The sequence below is a fragment of the Glycine soja genome, chromosome 7 (genome assembly GCF_004193775.1).
Source record: "Glycine soja cultivar W05 chromosome 7, ASM419377v2, whole genome shotgun sequence".
Classification (NCBI taxonomy): Eukaryota; Viridiplantae; Streptophyta; class Magnoliopsida; order Fabales; family Fabaceae; genus Glycine; species Glycine soja.
In genome coordinates, this window is record NC_041008.1 from 33,437,049 (window position 1) to 33,459,379 (window position 22,331).

General features: G+C 39.0%; 1 long non-coding RNA gene and 1 pseudogene across 1 annotated transcript; both read left to right on the top strand.

Moving 5' to 3' along the window:
* LOC114420603 overlaps positions 1-22,331 on the top strand; it is a 32,277-nt pseudogene that overhangs the window by 476 nt on the left and 9,470 nt on the right.
* LOC114417845 lies at positions 4,933-7,550 on the top strand. The gene is made up of 3 exons (XR_003667947.1): positions 4,933-4,962; positions 5,398-5,453; positions 7,476-7,550. It is a non-coding gene; the product is annotated as an uncharacterized LOC114417845 (long non-coding RNA).

The window sequence follows — 22,331 nt, forward strand, 5'->3', positions numbered from 1 at the left end:
TTTATATACAACAAGATTTATATCTAACTAACAGACTTTGTAGTCCTAACAGATAACTAACTTAACCATTTACAATGTCATAACTTAGTTGCTTTAAAATAATATAAGTCCACTGGAAAAATATGTATTGCTTTGTATCAAAATATAATAACAATATCTGGCAATGCCTTTTTTTTTTTGCCTATTTGCAATCGAATTTAGCAATTTTCTCGAACAGAACATTGCATAAGTTTATTGGTCATAAGTCATTTCAACAGCATGATAGGGATTTTTAATTTTTAGGATCAGCACTACTGGAGTATAATTAATTTGTCTCAGATCACCACCATTGTTCAAAACATGTAGCACCAGATTAAGCACATTTACCTACTTGATGCCAATTTTTTAAGAAGAGTTAGCACATATGAATCAAAAATGTATATTACTATTAACCATAAATGAAAATATTCTAGTGCAGACTGCAGAAAACAATGTTTCAGAAGTTTATCAAAGACCTCAGAAGGTTTTATCCCCAGATCTTTGCAGAATGCAACAGAAATTGCTTTCCTCAAGGTCTAAAATGTTGTTTCGTAGGATATATATAATTTATTACTTGAATGACATATATTATATATAGTGATCTAAATAATAACACAAATAAAAGTAGATAAAGATGAGTTGTTAGACTCAAATGTTAATAGCATGTACTTCCAAAACAAAAGCACTTTAAACTCATGCATAAAAAGAAAGTAGTTTCTATGAGAAAAAAAATGTGCTAATTGCTCAAACTAAGTGATGATACATGATATGACCAAGTATGATATTTGATGTTTGAGATAATATTATAAGCTAATCATTTTACCACTGGTAAATTTAAACACACTTATGAGCATTTCCTATGTGCACAGAATTTGATATCTGCGTAGATACAATCTACAACGTAGAACTAAATGTAACCTGCTTCTTTAGATGGGAGCAGATGGTCTAGTCTTGAAGCATCAGTCCCAAAACCAGAGCAGGAAGGATGCATAACAATAGCTTTTACCTGTCATGATAGATCTAATAATAGTTAGACACACAAACACACAGATGAATCAAGTAAAACTGCAATTTATCTAAAGAAAACCTTGTTCAATTAATTGTTGTGTTGTTCTATCTGTGTGTGCTCTTTCTCTTAGACTGAAATACCAGATCATTTGTTGTTAACATAAGCCACTGGCATGTGATTCTCTACCCTATCTTGCTGATCCTCTATTTTCATTTATTTTCCAGTTGGGTACCAAATGGGATTTCATAGTTTCTTTTGTCTGCCATTTTGATACCATATATCAGTTTTGGGACTAGTACTCTTGAATCGCAGAACTTTATAAGTAGTCCTAATGATCTGAAAGCCTTGACTGGATTCTCTAGTTGCTTAGAATCAGCTATTCCAGACTGGAGCAGCTCCACATTTGCAGATTACTGCACTTGGTCTGGTGTCACATGTGTAGGCACAAGGGTGGTTTGATTGGAACTAGGAAGCAAAAGACTTGCTAGGAAAATCTGTGAATCCTTAGCTGGTTTGGATCAACTAAGAGTCTTGAACCATTCTCATAATTTCTTCACTGGCTCTCTTCCAGACAACTTGTTTCTTCTTCAACACTTGGAGGTCATGGACTTCAGCAATAATCATTTTGAAGGTCCTATAAATACAACTATCTGTTCCTCTTTACCTCGGCTCCAGGTATTTAAACTATCTAATAACTTCTTTTCTGGTGAGATTCCAGGAAATTTGGGTAATTGTTCCTCTCTGAAACATCTGTCCATTAATGGAAATGATTTGTCAGTAAACCTTCCAGAAAGCATCTGTTTGCTACAAAATTTGAATGAACTATACCCGTAGGATAATAAGCTATCTGGGTCACTAAGTGAGGGACTTGGTAAGATTTCAAAGCTAGTGGATTTTGACATCTCCAGTAATGAATTTTATGGAATTCTTCCTAACATCTTTGGGAGCCTAAGAAGGCTTAAGTTTTTCTCTACCGAGTAAAATAAATTTGCCGGTCAATTGCCTGCATCACTTGTGAATTCCCCATCTCTTCAAATGTAAATGCTTAATATGATCAACAACTCTTTGGGTGGTTCAATTAATTTGAATTGTTCTGCAATGAAAAATCTAACCATCATTGGTCTTGGTTCTAATCAATTCCGTTGTCCAACTCATGGTAGTCTATGGAATTGCTCAAGATTGGAAGCAATTGATGATACCGGTAACCATTTCAATTGTGGGATTCCTGTTAATAACAATAATCTTCAGTCCTTAGCTGAATTCTACCTTGCAAGAGCTAGACTGCATAATTTATCAGCAATCCTAGAGGTTTTAAGTCAGTGCAGGAATTTAAGTTTTGTAGCACTAACAAATAACTTCCGTAATGAAGAAATGCCACAACCACAGGGTCAAAATCTTGGATTCAGTAATCTCAAGGTTTTTTTGCTGGCAAATGGTCAGATCAAAGGTTCATTTCCAAAATGGTTAAGTGGATGCAAGATGCTGCAAATGTTAGACCAAGAAATATATTTAAAGCATGAAGAATAAGGACCCTAAACTAATATAGAAAAACATCTATAGAAGTTTGATTAATCTATTCATTTGACTCCCGCAACTGTTCTCATTTTAAATTTTACTCCCTATATAATACTAAAACTGTCAGTTTTAGTCCTTATACATACATAAAAGATAAGTTTGATGATCAGTCTCCATCATTAATGTTACAAACCTGTTGCGGATTAAAACATACAATTTTCATATATATATAAGACAAACTAAAACTTAAAACTAGACCATATTAATAATTTTACCTCGAAATTTTATATATCTGCATTTGTAAATCTAAATGCACTCATTTGTGTCATCTTTGAAGCAATAAATAAGACTTAACCTGCTAAAAGTTGACCATTTCCAGACTCCAACAACCTTAGCATGGAGAGCCTCTTGCACATCTTTCCTGTTTAAGTATGTGACTGCTTTATCATTCAAACAAAGATCCATCTTCCGTGTCTCTTGGTACATAATAGAAGAAGGCAAATAAAAGAAAATGAATAGAAGAACAACAACTGTGAGAAAAAACAAACAAAATAAGCTTACCAGTCGATTCAGCTCATAGGACTGTTGATTTGTTGATGACAAACACACATCAAGAGTGACATCATATTCGCCTATATAGTCGCTAACCTCAATAAACACCAGATTAGTTATATTTGCACAAATGCCACTAAGATACCCATATATCATTTACTGAACTTAGAATCGCTTAGACAAGCATGTACCTCTTTCCAATAATGACACACTTGCTGAACTTAGAAGCGCTTAGACATGGCTCCACCCTCCCATTTGGATTTGTAATTTTGACGCAGCAAGTACATGTTAAGAAATAATTAATAGTATTAATTACTTTAAAAAATGCTAATAAACAAAATTAAAAAAATAAAAGCTTCATATCAACATACATAAGTGTAGTTGTCGAGCGTCATATTTGTTGATGTGAATTGGGCTATCATCAGGACTATGAATATCCTCAACTTGACAATGACCTGCAAAATGGGCAGCTTGGTTACACAAAAAACACTAATCTTGTCGATGCAACTAGCCATTGAGAATACAATGCATTGTCCAAGGGCTTTGGTGCAGAGAAAATGAAATAAAAAATATGTATATTTATTCTCAAATAATTGTCAATAATTGTACAAACTTATTTATAATGTTTACAGTAAACATCAAATACAACATAGTGGTTCGTCCTATGACATCCAAACCTTTCTAGATCGGATGTTTTTAACTTTTAAAAAATTTGCCACCCATTTCTTGCAAATTTTTGTTATGATCTCGATGTCTAATGATGTGTCATCACCAAACCACTACAAAATATAAAATATACAAATTAGTCACGTACATGTAAAATAAGAGCCAACCAATGAAATGGGCATTGGGGTTGAGAGTGACCTTGTATTTAGCACAAGCATTGGAGTACTGCAGCTGTAAAGGAAGGGCATTGTATTATGATCTTAATGCTTATAGAGTTTTATTTCATCAGGTACTCAAGCTTTTATGACCAGGCCGACTTATGCCGCACTTAAATCGTTATGTTTTATTAACTATTGTTTACATGGTATGGAATCCAATGGTTGATAGGATGGAAACCCTAGGCTCTCTTGTTTTGGACTCATGAAAAACAGCAGAGATGGCAGAAGCTATAGTACAAATTTAGCCTTCACCCCACCTGTGTATTTAAGGACAGGTACTAATTTATTTATGATTGTCTTAAGGAGGCACTACTAAAAAAAAAATCTTTCAACATCGCCCAATTAACATCGGTTATAGCTAAAACCGATGTTAACGAAAGCGCGGTGGCATTTTTGTAAATAAGTAGACTTAGTTAACATCGGTTTTTCCAAAATCGATGTTAGTATGCCTTTGTTAACATCGGTTTTGTAAAAACCGATGTTATCGAGTCGATGTTAACATCGGTTTTATTATAACCGATGTTACGTAGTTGATGTTAACATCGGTTATTTTTAAAAAACCGATGTTGTTATCATTATATATTAAAGTTCTGAAATTGCACAACCCGCGCGCTTGAACCCTATCGTTCTTCTTCTTTCTCCTTGCGCTTGAACCCTATCGTTCTTCTTCTTTCTCCTTGTGTCAAAGTCGCCTGTGCTTCTGTGACTGCAACCACATTGTGGAGATCGTGTTTGTGGAGATCGTCTTATCCATTGAGGTACGTCCTTTCGTTTTAACATTAGGCGTTCGTCGTTTTAACATTTGCTCACTTTCGCAGGTCGAAGAAAAGTAGGAAAGGAAAGAGTCCCGGAAAGGGTACTCCCAGGGTGTGTTTCTCCTTCTGCCTGAGTTCGTGTTTGTCACAAACTGGGCCGCGCTTCCGTCACTGCAACCACATTGTCGAGTTGGCGTTCGTGGAGTTCGTGTCTGCGCTTCCATCGAAGGTATGTCTCTGTTGTATGTTAATGATGAAAATCCATTCTTCAATGGTCTATCTCTGTTGTGATGTTTCGAAACCCTAGTTAGGCACAAAGGGTTAATCGTAACTGAATCTGTAGTGATTTAGGACTATATGTAACTGCCTTAAGCAGTTATTGCAAAATAAATTATGGAGTAACAGCAGGGGGGTTAGGCAGTTTTTAGTGGGTTTTCAGGAAAGGAGAGACGAGGCTGTCAAATTTACATAGAGGGTTTCAGGGACAAAGCTTTGATTTACATAGAGGGTTTCAGGGACAAAGCTTTGATTTACATTTTGAATTTCATCCAAATTTTTGACAAGTCATTGTTACTTCCATCAATATTGATATTGTATCATGCTTAATTATATGCATTTGCTTATTCTGATCATTGTGTGTTGTGTGATTATTTCTTCCATGCAGGTACATGATTCCTATTTGTTGTGAGAGTGAAATGATGGGCAGCAGCACCAACTGAGGTGAGTGTATATTTCCTTTTTTTTTTGTCTTTATCTTTGTTAGTTTGTTATATATTTTTTATTTTATATGTTTGAGTTTTAAATGTGTAAAAAAAAGAAATAGAAAGGTTTGCATCATTCTTTGAATGCCATCATCTACCTTTAATGATTGACATCTAAATTGGTCCCTGTTTAATTGAATTAATTAGTTATTGCTTTAGTTTGACTGGATAGAAGTATGATATGTTTTTTTTTGGAAGGCAAATTAATATATGTATTAATATAGTAAAAAACAGTACAAGAGGTACTGGAAAAAGATGTTACAAAGCACCTCTGGTGCTGCCCTCTAAAAACCCACCACAGGAAAATGATCCATTGGAGAAGCTGGGAGAGTTCCCTGAGCCTATACCCATGTCATCGACTCCCACCACATGCCTACTATCCTTTTACAGTTAAAAAATAGATGACCCACCTCCTCCTGTTCTAGGCCATAGAGGGGACAAACAGTGTCCTGGATGATCACATTTCCTCTTATGAGATTAGATCTTGTAGGGAGCCTGTCTTTAAGAAGCCTCCAAGTGAAAACTGTAGCTTTTGGGGGAATTTTCAATTTCCATAGTAATGTTGAGGATCTCAGTTCAGAGGCTGGAGTAGAGGGGGTTATCATTTATTTGTAGGCTGACTTTGTGGAATAAACACCACTAGGATCAGCTTTCCAAGTCATGATGTCCTTAACATGCCTCTGAATATGTATAGAGCTGATTTCTTCCATAAAATTGACAGCTAGATCACTTTCATGATCAAACAGATTCCTCCTCCATTTCAAGTCCCATCTCCAGTTATCTTGAGAGAAATTTCCCATCATTGAAATAAGGTCGGGTTGCTGTCTATTAATGAGAAACATCTGATTGTATTTCTGTTGAAGAGTAGGACCTTCCCCTAACCATTTATCTTTCCAAAAGCTGACTTTATCCCCACACCCAACCTTCCAGCTCATGCATTGTTGAAAAATGCTTTGATCAGACTGGTGATAAAGCTTTCTTAGGTCCTTCCACCAGTATGAATGCCCCCCCTTGAACACGAGCTGACTGAAAATCAGACTTGGCTCCATACTTGGAATTGATAATCCTGGCCCAAGGTTGTTGCAGATGATAAGCTAAGGCCCATATCCACTTTCCCAGCAAACCTATATTAAATTTAGAGATATCTTTAATCCCTAGACCCCCCTCAGACTTGGGCAGGCATACAGTCTCCCATTTTACCCAAGAAATTTTCCTATGGTCTTGGTCCCCCCCCCCCCCCCCCCCATAGAAAGTTCCTTTGCAAGGCTACCAGTTTATTTACTACCCTTTGTGGAATCTTGAAGAAGGATAATAAATAAATTGGTACAGCATTGAGAACAGAATTGATTAGAGTTATCTTTCCTCCCAGTGATATGTTTTTCTGGGCCCACTTAGATAGTTTAGACTCACATTTTTTGATTAAAGGCTCCCACACAACACTGCTGGAAGGTTTAGCCCCAATTGGAATACCCAAGTAGGTGAATGGGGTTTCCAATTGTCTACAATTCAGGGTTTGAGCTGCTTCATTGGTCCAAGTAACAACACCCCCTATAACACCAAACTGACTCTTAGCATAGTTAATCTTCAAGCCCGAGACCATTTCATAACCTCTTAGCATGGCCTTCAACACCAAGACATTGTCCCATGTAGCCTCACCCACAAAAACAGTATCATCTGCATACTGCAGAATGCTTGTGGGTTCATTTTTCATTCCAACCCTGTAGCTACTATAAAAATTCTTCCGGACTGCTTCCCTCATTAGGCCTGTGATGCCTTCCCCAACTATGTTAAAGAGTCAATGTATGATATGTATTCTTAAAAAATTGTCCATGAGCTGTTTGATAGAATGACTGAAAAAGGCTTTAAATACACTCTCAGTATAATGTCTTTTGAGAGTCAATGTATCACCATGAAGTGACAGTCATATTGTTGATAAAAGGCTTTAAGCACACTGTGGCTAATTTCTGTATGATTTTTTTAGGGCTATCATTTACTACTGCTAATTGGCGTTGCTGTGGAAGCGCTTTGATTATATCTTTGAAGCCTCAAAGTCAGGTATTTATATCTTTGATTCAAAAACTAATTTGAAATTGTTGTTGTATACATTACTGGTATATTTGTAACTTAAGCTATGGCTGTCTACATGACCTTTCTTTCATTGGACTGATATTTTTGAAGTATTTACTGTGATTTAAACTCTCAGAACTTGTTCATTGTTAGTGTTGAATGTTTTTGTAATTTTATCTGCTGCCCTTCTCTCTATATGATGTGAACCTGAGTAGGAGCGGATCGTTTGATACAGGCTACGGAGGTTTTGGATGACGCCACTTCCAGTGAAGGAAGATAAGTCAGGGTAGACGCCACTTCCAGTGAAGGAAGATAAGTCAGGGTAGACGCCACTTCCGGTGAAGGAAGATAAGTCTGGGTAGACGCCACTTCCAGTGAAGGAAGATAAGTTAGGGTAGACGCCACTTCCATTGAAGGAAGATAAGTCAGGGTAGACGCCACAAGGATTACCTTGATAAGTCTGATAATTGGTTCAACAAGGAACCCGGAGAGAAACTCTCACCCAAAATTATCAAAATGCCAAAAGTCCTTTTTATTGAAAACAAAAACAAATACTTATAGTGTATCTAAACAAATAGATAAAAATAGACATGGGCCTTCTAAACAGTTTGGGCCAAAATTACAATAAAAATAAATTATAACTAAAAACTTATTTAACTTGAGCCTTCAAATTAGTTTGGGCCTTCAGCAACAATTAATAGTCTTAATAGTGTCTCTGCCTCTGGGCCTTCATCCTTCTCCACTTGGGCCTTCATCCTTCTCCACTCAGGGGCTTTGTCCTTCTCCACTTGGGCCTTCGTCCTTCTCCACTTGGGCCTTTAACCTGTATTTGGCCAGTTTCATGATTCTCATCATTCCCTCCTTCTTGGAAAACATTTGTCCTCAAATGTTCAGGATCATCACCGGGTTCAAGTACCACTTCCTTCCTTTTCTTGTGGGCTTGCTTGGCATAGCTTTCATTCTTCTTTGCAATTTGCACCTTCACTTGGTCATACAATCTTTTCACATACTCAACTTTGACCTGTGCATCCTTATGCTGAGTCTCTTGGGGCTTGCTGTTGTAAGTTGGCTTGTTAGGCAATGAAGCTTCTAGAAGGAGATCAACTTGATGTTCTATGCTTCTTGAAGGTGGCAGTCCATGAGGAATCTCCTTGGGAAAGACATCTTTAAATTCCTGCAATAAGGGTTGAACACTAGGAGAAACATAAATAGTTAACTGATTAGAATTATCACTCTCTCTCTCTTGTGTATCACTCTTTTCCTCGGGTGTATCACTCTTCTTTTTCATATTCCTTTGTGGTGCCTCACTATTTTCTTTCTCTTGTTCTCTCTTTTCTCTCATTCTGATTTGGTCATCACACACTTCTCTAGGGGATAGAGGCTTAAGAGTAAACGAGGAAGATTTGGCTATTCGTCTGTAGGGCTCTTCTTTGTTACGGTTCAACAAACGTTGCATTTGTGTAGTCCATGCGTCCAGAAATAAGCGCTGAGATTCGTCCAGTTGATGATATACACCACCATTGTCACCAGCTCTTGCCATGATTAAGGAACAAAGAATTTTGCAGTAAATTAAAAAAAAAATTCAGGACCTCACCACACTCTACTCACGTGTTTCTCTCTTTGATGGTAGTTCACTCGTGTTTGATGCTCTCAAATATAGGCTTTTGTGTGATGTTTTCACTCTTGCCTTTTACCACTCACTCCCTCTTAAGTTCCTGGATGAATCAAATTAGACACACAAGGTATATAACAGGAAAGACAATTTAATTATCACAGACTGTGTAGCAGATTTAATTTGGATAACAAATCAGATTTGATTTTGGTTAACAGATTAGACTTGATTTGGATTTAGATTTGATTTGGATAACAGATTAGACTTGATTTGATTTGGATAACAAATTTTGATTCGATTTGATTTGGATAACAGATCAGATTTGGATAACAAATTAGATTTAATTTGGATAACAGATATGATAACAAATAAGATAATAGATAGGATAGCAGATAAGATAACAGATATGACAAGTAAACTTCAAATGCTCATAACTTTTGCTACGGTTGTCCGTTTGAGGCCCACTATATATCAAAATGCTCAGAATTCAGAGGAGAATCTAGATAAGGGGATTTGGTACACGATTTTCTGCCAAAAAAAAGCCTCTAACTTCCTCAATTTCGTGTTCAAAGATCAAACACCCCACTTTCTTTTCTTTTCTTTTTGTTTTCTTTTTTTTTTTTTTAAATTTCTGCAACTCTTTTTTTAACTTGAAATAAAACTCAAATATTTTTTTTTTACACAAAGTCTGAAAGACACAAGAAACAAGAACAAGAACAAGAACGAAACAAAGACACAAACAACAACGCAACAAGACGCAAACAAGAAAACAAATAACAGAACAAGGACAAAACACGAACCTGGACAAATTACAAAGGAAAATAATAGGATAGGATAGAACCTGTATCAAGAGCCGAAGCTCTGATACCAGATGATGTGAACCTGAGTAGGAGCGGATCGTTTGATACAGGCTACGGAGGTTTTGGATGACGCCACTTCCAGTGAAGGAAGATAAGTCAGGGTAGACGCCACTTCCGGTGAAGGAAGATAAGTCAGGGTAGACGCCACTTTCGGTGAAGGAAGATAAGTCAGGGTAGACGCCACTTCCAATGAAGGAAGATAAGTCAGGGTAGACGCCACTTCCGGTGAAGGAAGATAAGTCTGGGTAGACGCCACTTCCAGTGAAGGAAGATAAGTCAGGGTAGACGCCACTTCCAATGAAGGAAGATAAGTCAGGGTAGACGCCACAAGGATTACCTTGATAAGTCTGATAATTGGTTCAACAAGGAACCCGGAGAGAAACTCTCACCCAAAATTATCAAAATGCCAAAAGTCCTTTTTATTGAAAACAAAAACAAATACTTATAGTGTATCTAAACAAATAGATAAAAATAGACATGGGCCTTCTAAACAGTTTGGGCCAAAATTACAATAAAAATAAATTATAACTAAAAACTTATTTAACTTGAGCCTTCAAATTAGTTTGGGCCTTCAGCAACAATTAATAGTCTTAATAGTGTCTCTGCCTCTGGGCCTTCATCCTTCTCCACTTGGGCCTTCATCCTTCTCCACTCGGGGGCTTTGTCCTTCTCCACTTGGGCCTGCGTCCTTCTCCACTTGGGCCTTTAACCTGTATTTGGCCAGTTTCATGATTCTCATCACTATATATGTTGTGACTGCCACTGCCCTTCTCTCTCTCTTGTATTATCTTTTTTTCTTATTAGCAAAATTATAATTTGTATTAATAACTGTGAGTATCAGAGGTACTAAATATACAAGGTAGAAACCAGCAGACTAGCAGAACCATAGGTCCTACGAATCACGTGCCAATCTAAATAGAATACAATAACCCTACACTGCTACCCTAATCAAAAAATGCTGTTGATAAATAGAATTATGGTACACTTTGTTGATAAAACTGAATTAATGAGAGTGATTCTGCCCCCCATAGATAGACTTATTTGTTTCCATTTTGAAAACTTGGCTTCAAACTTCCCTATAATAGGCTGCCAAACACTCCAGCTCTTAGAAGACACCCATACCTTGCAAGTATTTTGTTAAATAATGTGATTGAAGTAAATTTTTTATTAAATTTAATTAAATAAATGTTTAGTATTTTGTTCTTTCCTATTAGTCTGTTGATAGCTAACTGGAATAAAAGAAAAACTAAGGTCGGACCAGTTGATAGCTAACTGGAATAAAAGAAAAGCTAAATTGCAGGGAATAATTCTCGTATCTTTTTATTTCATCATTACCCCTTTTTATAGCCATTTCATACAAGATATTTTGCTAAGTTGTTATAACAAAATTTTGAAATTTCATAACCACATAGGTATCAAGTAAAACGTGGAAAAAGCTTTAAGCGCGAAGTAGAAGGAATTCTAGAATCTGCTATCGGGCTTGCAGCTCCCCTGGTCCTTATACGAACTCACTGAGGTACTTGGGCCTGTGTGTGTTGCGTTCTGGTCTGTTATTGCCTCTGCTATTTGTAGTCATGATTTCCTCTTGGTTGGAATTATTGTCTGATGTTGTTATCTATGTGATATCTGGTACTACTGTTAGTGTGTTGCTATCATCTGCATGGTTTTTTTTATCGGCAAAAATCTATAAATATTTCATTATGTAAATATTGATGAAGTACCAGAGGTACTTTGTACATAGATAGGATCCCATACATATGGTTCCTTAGAAAAAACTAATACAGTTTAATTAGGAACCATATTATGGCTAATACATCTGCTAAAGCCTCAATAAAAATCTACCTTCTAGTGATACAAAAAGCCTTGTTCGTGTAGCATTCGATCTGCTATGATGCATGAAGTGGTCTTTCGGTTCTTTTGGGAAAGCACCCACTGATTTGACCCATGAGACTGTCTCCCACCACAAGGGAAGTACCTTGCTGCAGTTGAAGAAAAGGTGCGTTGCATCTTCATCCAAATTGTTCTAGAATGGGCACAATGGATCAGCTATCTCCACTTGTCTTCCTCTTAAATTCATGTTCGTTGGTAAACGGTCTTTGATGAGCCTCCATGTAAATACCTTTGCCTTAGGTGGTATTTTAAGTCTCCACAGAAGCGAGAAAGTCCCATTCTCTGATTCCCCCCTTATTTCCCCCAGCAGAAACTTATATGCAGTTCTGGTCGAATAGATTCCACTCGAGTCTTGCTTCCAAACCCATCAGTTTTCTCCTTGTTGCTGTACTGCTAGCCCTACTGTTTCCTCTAGGAATTCAGCAGCCATTGTAGCTTCATTATCAAATAAGTTTCCCCTCCATTTAAAGTTCAATTCCCACCGTTCCTCCTTATGACTTCCCAAGAGGATGATAGGTTGCTGTTATTGGTTAGAGATTTGATACAGCGTAGGGAAAATAATGTCGTATTGGAGAAAATAATGTTGTTCCTATGCTTCCAAATCGAGTAAGTAAGAGCAAACCACCACCACTGCCATCTTTTTCCCTGCAACCCTGCAGAAGCACCACAAATATGCTGAATAAACTGCAAGTGACAATATTAGAAACACTATTAATAATTATAGCAATCATTGTTACTGCACAATATTTTGGTCTACTTTGATGATATTATTTTTACAGGGAACTCTCCTATTTTAATTCAACAATTGATCAGTCAATTGAAATCAGTCTTGGCCCTAAAACAGCTTGACCATCTTCATTACTTTTTAGGCATTGAAGTAAAGCATCTTTCTGATGGTTCTCTACTTGTGCCTTAGAGCCAATATATTTACAATCTTCTTGCTAAATCCAATATGACTAATTCTAACGGCATCTCATGTCCTATGATTGGAGATAAAAAAAACTCCCAAGACAAGGTGCATAATATGTTTCTGATCCTACTCTATATTGTTCAGCTATCAGCACCTTAGAATATTCAACCATCTCTCTGAGGGTTTTGTTGTTTGTCTCCCCCCTTTCCAATTCTATTCTGCCTCCCTCAGTTAGTCACATTCTTTGCCTTGCCTTGCTTACTAGTCCTATCCAGGCATTGGGGCTAAATAATAATAAAAATAAAGAAATAAGACAAGAAAAAATAGCAGAAAAATTAAGAAATCCTAATCTAATAAAAACAAGAAATGATAATTAAGAAATCCTAATTAGCAGATAATTAAGAAATCCTAATTACAGAAATAAGACACACACATAACCACACACACACACACACACACACACACACACACACACAACCACACACACACACGCACACACACACACACACACACACACACACACACACACACACACACACACACACACACACACACACATACACACAACCACACACACACACACACACCCATAGACCCACACACACACACACACACACACAACCACACACACAGGCACACACCCACACACACATACACATACATAACCACACACACACACACACACAGCCACAGACACATACACATACATAACCACACACACACACACACACACACACACACACACAGACCCCCACACACACACAGCCATAGACCCACACACACAAAGCCACACACACACAGACACACACACACACACCCACAGACCCACACACAGCCACACACACACACAGACCCACAGACACATACACATACATAACCACACACACAGCCACAGACACATACACACACATACACATACATAACCACACAGCCACACACACACACACACACAGCCACACACACACACACACACAGCCACACACACACACACACAAAACCACAAACGCACACACAGCTCCAACCACAAACAGACACACACACACACACACACAAACACACACACACACACACACACACACACACACACACACACACACACACACACACAAACACACACACACACATAACCATAAACAGCCACACACACACACACACACACACACACACAGACATATACCCAACGACAATAATAAAGCATAAGCACCCTTCAAACCCAGCATTTTAAATTAGATACATAAACAACTGTTGATGTCTATATTTGCCTGTAATTGAATTTTACCTTTTGTATGTTCTTGTATGTGATCATTGTAATTTGCTATATAAACAACTGTTGTTCATGATGAGTGAACCTTAGATTCCCGTTTGAGACTGAATGCAATGACTCTTGCGGACAGTTTGCATTAGTCATTGTATTTAGTCTTGAATTGTCCGTTTGGATAGTTTGGGGAGACTGGTATTTTTATGTTAGATTCATTCGTGAAGGTTATTATTATTTTCATTAATTTGATTAAATTTCGGTTCAATGCATTTCAAGTTGTTCTCCGAGTGCATACTTGATTATCGGGAAATTCATTTGACCGATGTCATGTCGTGTACTTGGAGACCAATGCGAAATGCTGCCAAAATTTAGTCAAATTTTTGTAAATAATGGTAACCTTGACGATTGAAGCTAACATAAAAGACAGTTTTCCTAAATGGGATAGGGCCACACCTATAAATAAAAAAGTGAGATTTTCATGCATAGAATTGCTTAGATGGATCGAAGTTGGATGAATGCAAGTCGTATGAGCCCAGAATATGAGGATGGCGTCAAACAGTTCTTGCAATTTGCTTCAGAAAGAGGTCGACCGAATGAAGAAGGAAAATATTATTGTCCTTGCATCAACTGTTTGAATGGAAGACGACAACTACTTGACGACATACGGGACCATCTATTGTGTGATGGGATGAAGAAGAATTACACGACGTGGATATGGCATGGTGAAGTGACTGACATGCATACTGGGTCCCAATCTGAACCGTTTGATGTAGAAATGGGAGATCGCTTGGAAGACATGATTCGTGACCTTGGACAAGAGTGTTTTCAACAAGCACACGCCCCTGTGTATGAAGGATTGCAGAGTGATTCAAAGAAGCCTTTGTATATAGGGTGCAAGAATTCCTTAACCCTGTTGTCTGCAGTGTTAAGTCTGGTTAATGTGAAGGCCAGGTATGGGTGGAGTGACAAAAGTTTCACCTCACTGCTTGAGGTAGTGCACAATCTGCTTCCAGAGGACAACACGCTGCCTAAAAGTTACTATAAGGCGAAGAAGATATTGTGTCCCATGGGTATGGAGTATCAGAAGATTCATGCTTGCCCCAATGATTGCATACTCTACAGGCATGAATTCCAAGAAATGTCCAAATGCCCTATCTGTGGGACTTCACGGTACAAAGTGAAGGATGAAGAGGAAAGCAATTCTGATGAAAAGTCCAACAAGGGCTGATGCAGCTCCATTAGAGCTTGTAAGCCTAGGATCTTCTTCATCAATGGATTCCTTTGCTTCTTGGAAGATGAATGGCAGCGGAATGGAGAAAGGGAAAGAGAGAGGAGACGCCACTTCAAGGAGAAGATGAGTCTAGAAGAAGCTCACCACCATAGGAGGCCATGGATAAGAGCTTGGAGGAAGAAGGAGATGAATGAAGGGAGAGGGAGAGAAGAGCACGAAATTTTGTGCTCTAAATGAGCTTTGAAATCTGAAGTTTAATATTCAAATCATCAAAGTTGAAAAAAATGCACACACATGACCTCTATTTATAGCCTAAGTGTCACACAAAATTGGAGGGAAATTCAAATTTCACTTGAATTTGAAATTGAATTTGTGGAGCCAAACTTTGGAGCCAAAATTTCACTAATTATGATTAGTGAATTTTAGTTATGGTTCAGCCCACTAATCCAAGATCAATTCCAAGATTCTCCACTAAGTGTGCTTAGGTGTCATGAGGCATGAAAAGCATGAAGGACATGCACAAAGTGTGACTATATGATGTGGCAATGGGGTGTAGTAAGCAAATGCTCACCTCCCCCTCTAAAATTTAATTGGATTGGGCTTCTACCAATTCAATTAAATTTATTTCCAACCACACACATCAAATATCCACTTAGTGCATGTGAAATTACAAAACTACCCCTAATACAAAAACTAGTCTAGGTGCCCTAAAATACAAGGGCTGAAAAATCCTATATTTCTAGGGTACCCTACCTACATTATGGAGCCCTAAATACAAGGCCCAAAAATAATGAAACCTTAATCTAATATTTACAAAGATAAGCGGGCTCGTACTTAGCCCATGGGCCCGAAATCTACCCTAAGGCTCATAAGAACCCTAGGGCCTTCTCTTGCATCTCTGGCCCAATCTACTTGGAGTTTTTCTATCCAATGCCCTTGCGGAGTAGGATTGCATCAAGGGCCCCCCAACGAAGGTTTTGTGGTATCTTCCAATCATTCCAAGGTTTAAGCGTCTATTTGCTAACGAGGACAACGCAAAAGACCTTACATGGCATGCAAATGGAAGGATTTCTGATGGAATGGTCCGTCATCCGGCTGATTGCTCCCAGTGGAAGAAGATTGATGGTTTGTATCTGAATTTTGGGAATGAGCCAAGAAATCTTAGACTTGGACTAGCCAGTGATGGAATGAATCCATATGGCACCTTAAGCACTCAACACAGTTCATGGCTAGTTCTGCTAGTAATTTACAATTTGCCTCCTTGGTTGTGCATGAAGCGAAAATACATGATGTTGTCTATGATGATATCGGGCCCAAGACAGCCAGGAAATGACATTGATGTTTATCTAAGTCCGTTGGTTAAAGATCTGAGAAAGTTGTGGGACGAGGGGGTTGTAGTGTTTGATGCGTTTCGCAAGGAGACGTTTGAAATGCGTGCAATGCTTTTTTGTACCATTAATGACTTCCCAGCATATGGGAATCTCAGCGGTTACAGTGTTAAGGGTCATCATGCATGCCCCATCTGTGAAGAAAATACAAGTTACACACAACTGAAACATGGGAGAAAAACAGTCTACAGTAGGCATCGCCGCTTTCTAACACCCAATCATCCTTACAGACGACTGAGAAAAGCTTTTAATGGAAGTCAAGAGCATGATATTGCGCCGATACCGTTCACTGGTGAGCAGGTATATCAGCGGGTTCAACACCTGAACACTGTATTTGGGAAGACCCAAAAGAAGGATAAAAGTCAGAGTTGCATATGGAAGAAAAGGTCCATTTTCTTTGATCTTCCGTACTGGTGTGATCTTGACGTTAGACATTGTATTGATGTTATGCATGTGGAGAAAAATGTTTGTGACAGTGTGATTGGGATGCTCCTTAACATTCAAGGCAAGACGAAGGATGGCTTGAATACCCGTCAAGATCTAGCTGATATGGGTATAAGATCACAGTTGCATCCAAGGTCTGATGGGAAGAAAATTTACTTGCCCCCAGCCTGCCATACTTTGTCCAAGAAGGAGAAGATAAGTTTTTGTCAGTGTCTTCGTCGGGTGAAGGTTCCACAAGGATACTCTTCAAATATTAAGAGCCTTGTGCAGTTGAAGGAGCTTAAGCTTGTAGGGTTAAAGTCTCACGATTGTCACGTGCTCATGCAACAATTGTTAGCCGTGGCTATACGAGACATCTTGCCAAACAAAGTCAGGTTCACGATAACTCGCCTGTGCTTTTTCTTCCATGCTATAATTAGCAAAGTGATTGATCCAGTAATGTTTGATGAGTTGGAAAATGAGGCCGCAATTATACTGTGCCAGTTGGAGATGTATTTTCCCCCTGCTTTCTTTGACATCATGATTCACTTGATTGTGCATCTGGTCAAAGAAATCAAATGTTGTGGTCCTGTTTATCTATGGTGGATGTACCCGGTTGAGCGATACATGAAGATCTTAAAAGGGTATACAAAGAATCTATATCGTCCGGAAGCATCTATTGTTGAGAGGTACATTGCAGAAGAAGCCATTGAATTTTGTTCAGAATACTTAGAGAAGGCTAAAGCTGTTGGGCTTCCTGAGTGTCGGCATGATGACAGAGTGGGTGGTAAGGGTTCAAGAGGACTACAGGTGATCACTCCAAGTGTAGAAGATTTGTTACAAGCTCACTTGTATGTCTTGAACAATAGTAATGAAGTTTTGCCATACATAGTTAAGCATGAAGCTTTAGTCAAACAGAATAATCCGAAAATGTCAAAGAATTGGGCGTTGAAAAAGCATAACAAAACTTTCTGTGATTGGTTTAAAGATACAATCTTTGCAGATGAGAATGCTTTAGAAACATTAAGAAAACTAGTAGATGGGCCTAAAAGAAATGTTATAACCTGGCAAGGATACGACATAAACAGGTATTCATTTTACACAAAAGCACAAGATGACAAAAGTACAATGCAGAACAGCGGGGTCACCCTAAGGGCTGAATCTCAACACTTTGCAAGTGTCAATGACGCCAATCCCTGTGTAGCTTCCATCCCGTACTTTGGGTTCATTGATGAAATTTGGGAGCTTAATTATGTGAAATTTACAGTATGTGTTTTCAAATGTAAATGGGTTGACAGCAACACCGGTGTGTGCACCGATGATATAGGATTTACCCTGGTAGATCTAAAAAAACTTGGTTACCACAATGACCCTTTCATCATGGCAGAACAAGCTAGACAAGTATTTTACGTGCAAGACCCTTGTGATGAAAGGTGGTGTGTGGTTCTGCAGGGCAAAACAGTTGGTGTTAATGTAGAAGATGATGGTTCATACATGGACACCTATGTTAGTCCTTTGACCGCTCAAATCACTGGTAACGTTGTCGGAGAAGAAGAAGCTGACGACGTTCATGCAAATCGAAATGATCATGATGAAGGAGAATTGATTAACATCGGCTAATGTAATTTTCTGCAGAGACAGAGGTCACCAAACCTAGTAAGTGACAACTACATTTTTCTCTTATTGAGGCATCGGTTTTTTGTTTCAATTTGCCTCCTTAGGACTTCATCCAGCTCATGTTTGTCGCCAATTTCATCATCCACCACCCTTTTCTTCTCTGGCTTCTCACGTTCATTGTTGTTAAACCCATATTTATGCTCTCTTCCCTTCATGTCTTGTTTGATCACAACTTTAGCTGAATCTCCCATCTTCAGCATAGTTGAATCTCCTATCTTATTGTCCAATGCCACATTTTGATGGCCTGTATCTCTTTTCTTTGTATGTTCTAGTGCTTCAGCTTCAGAATGCATAAAGCAATCAGAATTTCCGAGTGATCACCAAAGGCTTCTGCATCAGCATTGACACTCTCCACCCTCTTTGGTTTATGCTTCTGTGTTTTCTTTCGTGCCTCCTCGTTATAAATCTCAGCTTTATTCGAGGTTGCACTAGAACGATCACCACCAATCTGTGCTTCTTCCTTGTCTATCAGGTCAATATCTTTCCTTTCAACTTTTGTTTTGTAAATTACAGTGTAGTTTTCAAAAGCAAAGGTGAAAGGAAAGATATTGAGCTGGTAGAGGAGGAACAAGCACGGATTGGTGCTGATCCTTCTAGTGGGACCTCCAATAAATCTGAGAATTATAAGGAGGAAGCATGGAAGAAAACACAGAAGCATAAACCAAAGAGGGTGGAGAGTGTCAACGCTGATGCAGAAGCCTTTGGTGATGACTCAAAAATTCTGATTGCTCTATGCATTGTGAAGCTGAAGCAGTAGAACATACGAACAAAAGAGATACAGGCCATCAAAATGTGGCATTGGACAATAAGACAGGAGATTCAACTATGCTGAAGATGGGAGATTCAGCTAAAGTTGTGATCAAACAAGACATGAAGGGAAGAAGGCATAAATATGGGTTTAACAACAATGAACGTGAGAAGGCATAGAAGAAAAGGGTGGTGGATGATGAAACTGCCGACAAACATTAGCTGGATGAAGTCCTATGAAGATCCTCCTCATTCTCAAAGAGGGGAACGAGCAACAATTTGAAGGTTGTATATTCAGGAACTAAAGAATTCAAAATAGCTAGTAATAAGAGGGATTTGTTTTTGGGATTTTCTGAGCACCAAGAGCGGCTACGCAAGAAGTTTGCACTTGAGGAGGGAAGGATATTTGCAGCTAATGAACAAGTTTCTTAACTATTTGTCGTTAAGATTTTACTGTTTCTTTTTGCTAATATGTAAATATAAATGGTATAAGGGTATGGCGTAAAAACATGGTCTATATTTACTTCTAAGATTGTTAGGGGTAAAAATGACCATGTCCCTATGGCATAACCTTATATTATTTATATTTACATATAAGAAAAAAAACAGTAAAATCTGAAGGACAAATAGTTAAGAAAGTTGTTCATTAGCTGCAAATATCCTTCCCTCCTCAAGTGCAAGCTTCTTGCGTAGCCGCTCTTGGTGCTCAGAAAATCCCAAAAACAAATCCCTCTTATTACTAGCTATTTTGAATTCTGTAGTTCCTGAATGTACAACCTTCAAATTGTTGCTCGTTCCCCTCTTTCTTTTCTGCAAAAAAGAAAATCAAATGCTGTCAAAACATGGATGAAGTCCTAAGAAAATCAATATCAAAGAAAACATGGATGAAATCACAATTAAAAAGCACAACTACCTATCTTTCAGAGTCCTTTGGTTAATTTGTCTTGTCTCCTTATGTGGTGGGGTTTTGTTTAATAATCTTATACTTTTGCCTTCCAAAAAAAACGTATGACTAATCCTCTTTTCATTAATCCAATTTTGTATGTTATTGTATAAAAGATCATGGGTTCTCCACCTGCCTCCACTACTCCTCCTCCTCCTTCTCCTCCTTCTCCTCCTCCTCCTCTTCCTACTTCGAACGCATTGGCTTCGACGTCTGCCGTGAAGTGGACACGCAAAGCCTCACGCCTACGATCGTTGTCCACTAGACCACCTAGTGTTGAGAGACCAGTGGTGCATGTTGATCCTGCTACAGGGAAGGCCGACGGTCCCCACAAGAAGAAATTAAGAACATATTTGGGGATTGTGGCACGTGATAAGGTGGACATCACCTACGAGAACTGGAAGGAGGTCCCTACTGCTCAGAAGGACCTGATTTGGGAGGATATTCAGGTATTTCTCTTTTCTTATTTGATTGTGTGTAATTAATAGCCAAAAAATTTCATTATTGTAACAAATAAACTTTGTTTCATGTTGTCAGGCGGAATTTGATATCCCAGAGGCTTCTGACAGTAGGACGAAAAGGAAGTTACTACAGACCGTGGGGGAGAGATGGAGGCAGTTTAAATTAGACCTCACGAGGAAATGGGCCCTTGCAGCCGATCAGGACGGTGTCGAGGACACTGTCTGTGACAAATACGGCATCAGCAAGGAAAAATGGGCCCAGTTTTGCCAGACTCGCAGAGACCCTTCTTGGGTGGTATGTTCCTTTGCCATTTAAGTTGTTTTTCATATTAAACATGATGTTGTTATACTTCATTCTACCCATTTCAAACATTATTGTTTAATTTTTTCAGGATGTGCGCATGAAGGCACAGGCCATCCAGAAGCAGAATACTGCCCCCCACGTTTTGTCTCGTGGGGGTTATGATTATTTGGAGCAGAAGCTCCTGGCTGAGAAGACCAAGAAGAAGATGCAGGAAGCTGCACAGTCAGGAAGCGTTGATGGCGTCATCGACCCTCCATCCTCGGTCAGACGCCACGTGAAGTGGAAGATGGCCCGCACGAAGAAGACAGGGGAGATGACGACTGAGGCCGCAAAGGAAATCGCTGAGAAGATTGTAAGTCATGTTCAACTAACCATTACAATTATGTTTGAATATTTTGAGAATGTCATGTACCACTGTGTGTTTTCTATGCAGGATTCGTTTGAGGAGCAGGCCACACAGGGATCGTTCGTCCCCCATGGACGTCAGGATGTTCTGGCCGCTGCTATTGGACGTCCAGAGCACCCTGGACGTGTCTGTGGTATTGGAGCCGGTGTCACCATCAAGCAATACTTTGGATCGGCTCCACGGACATCCCACAACGCTTCCTCCCTGCCTCCTAACGAATTACACCAGCTGACTCAGCAGATCAGGGACCAGCTAGAGGAGTCCATCATAGAGAAAGTGACGAGGCAGGTCATGGCATCCTTCAGCCACCTTCAGTCGCAGATGCAATCTCAGGGACTTGCAATGCCTCCTAAGCCTCTGGTTGGTCCTGGTCCCTCCGGTCCTCGAGTGAGCTCAAAGGGGATTTGTGTTGATCCCTCAGGAAACGATCCTGAGACCGGTGACTCTGACAGGTGCGGCTTGTACATAGAAGCAGATCCTGCCCGCCTGGTTGCCATCGGGAGAGTTTATGAGGGATCCACTGTTGTTCATAACACTCCTTTGTTGCTTGGCCAAGTAAAGGTGAGTGTGAAGGAGGTTAGAGATGCAGATGCTCCAGTTCCTGTACCCACTGATGAGGTTTCCTTAGTGGGCCAGGCACTTCACACCTTCCTTGCTTGG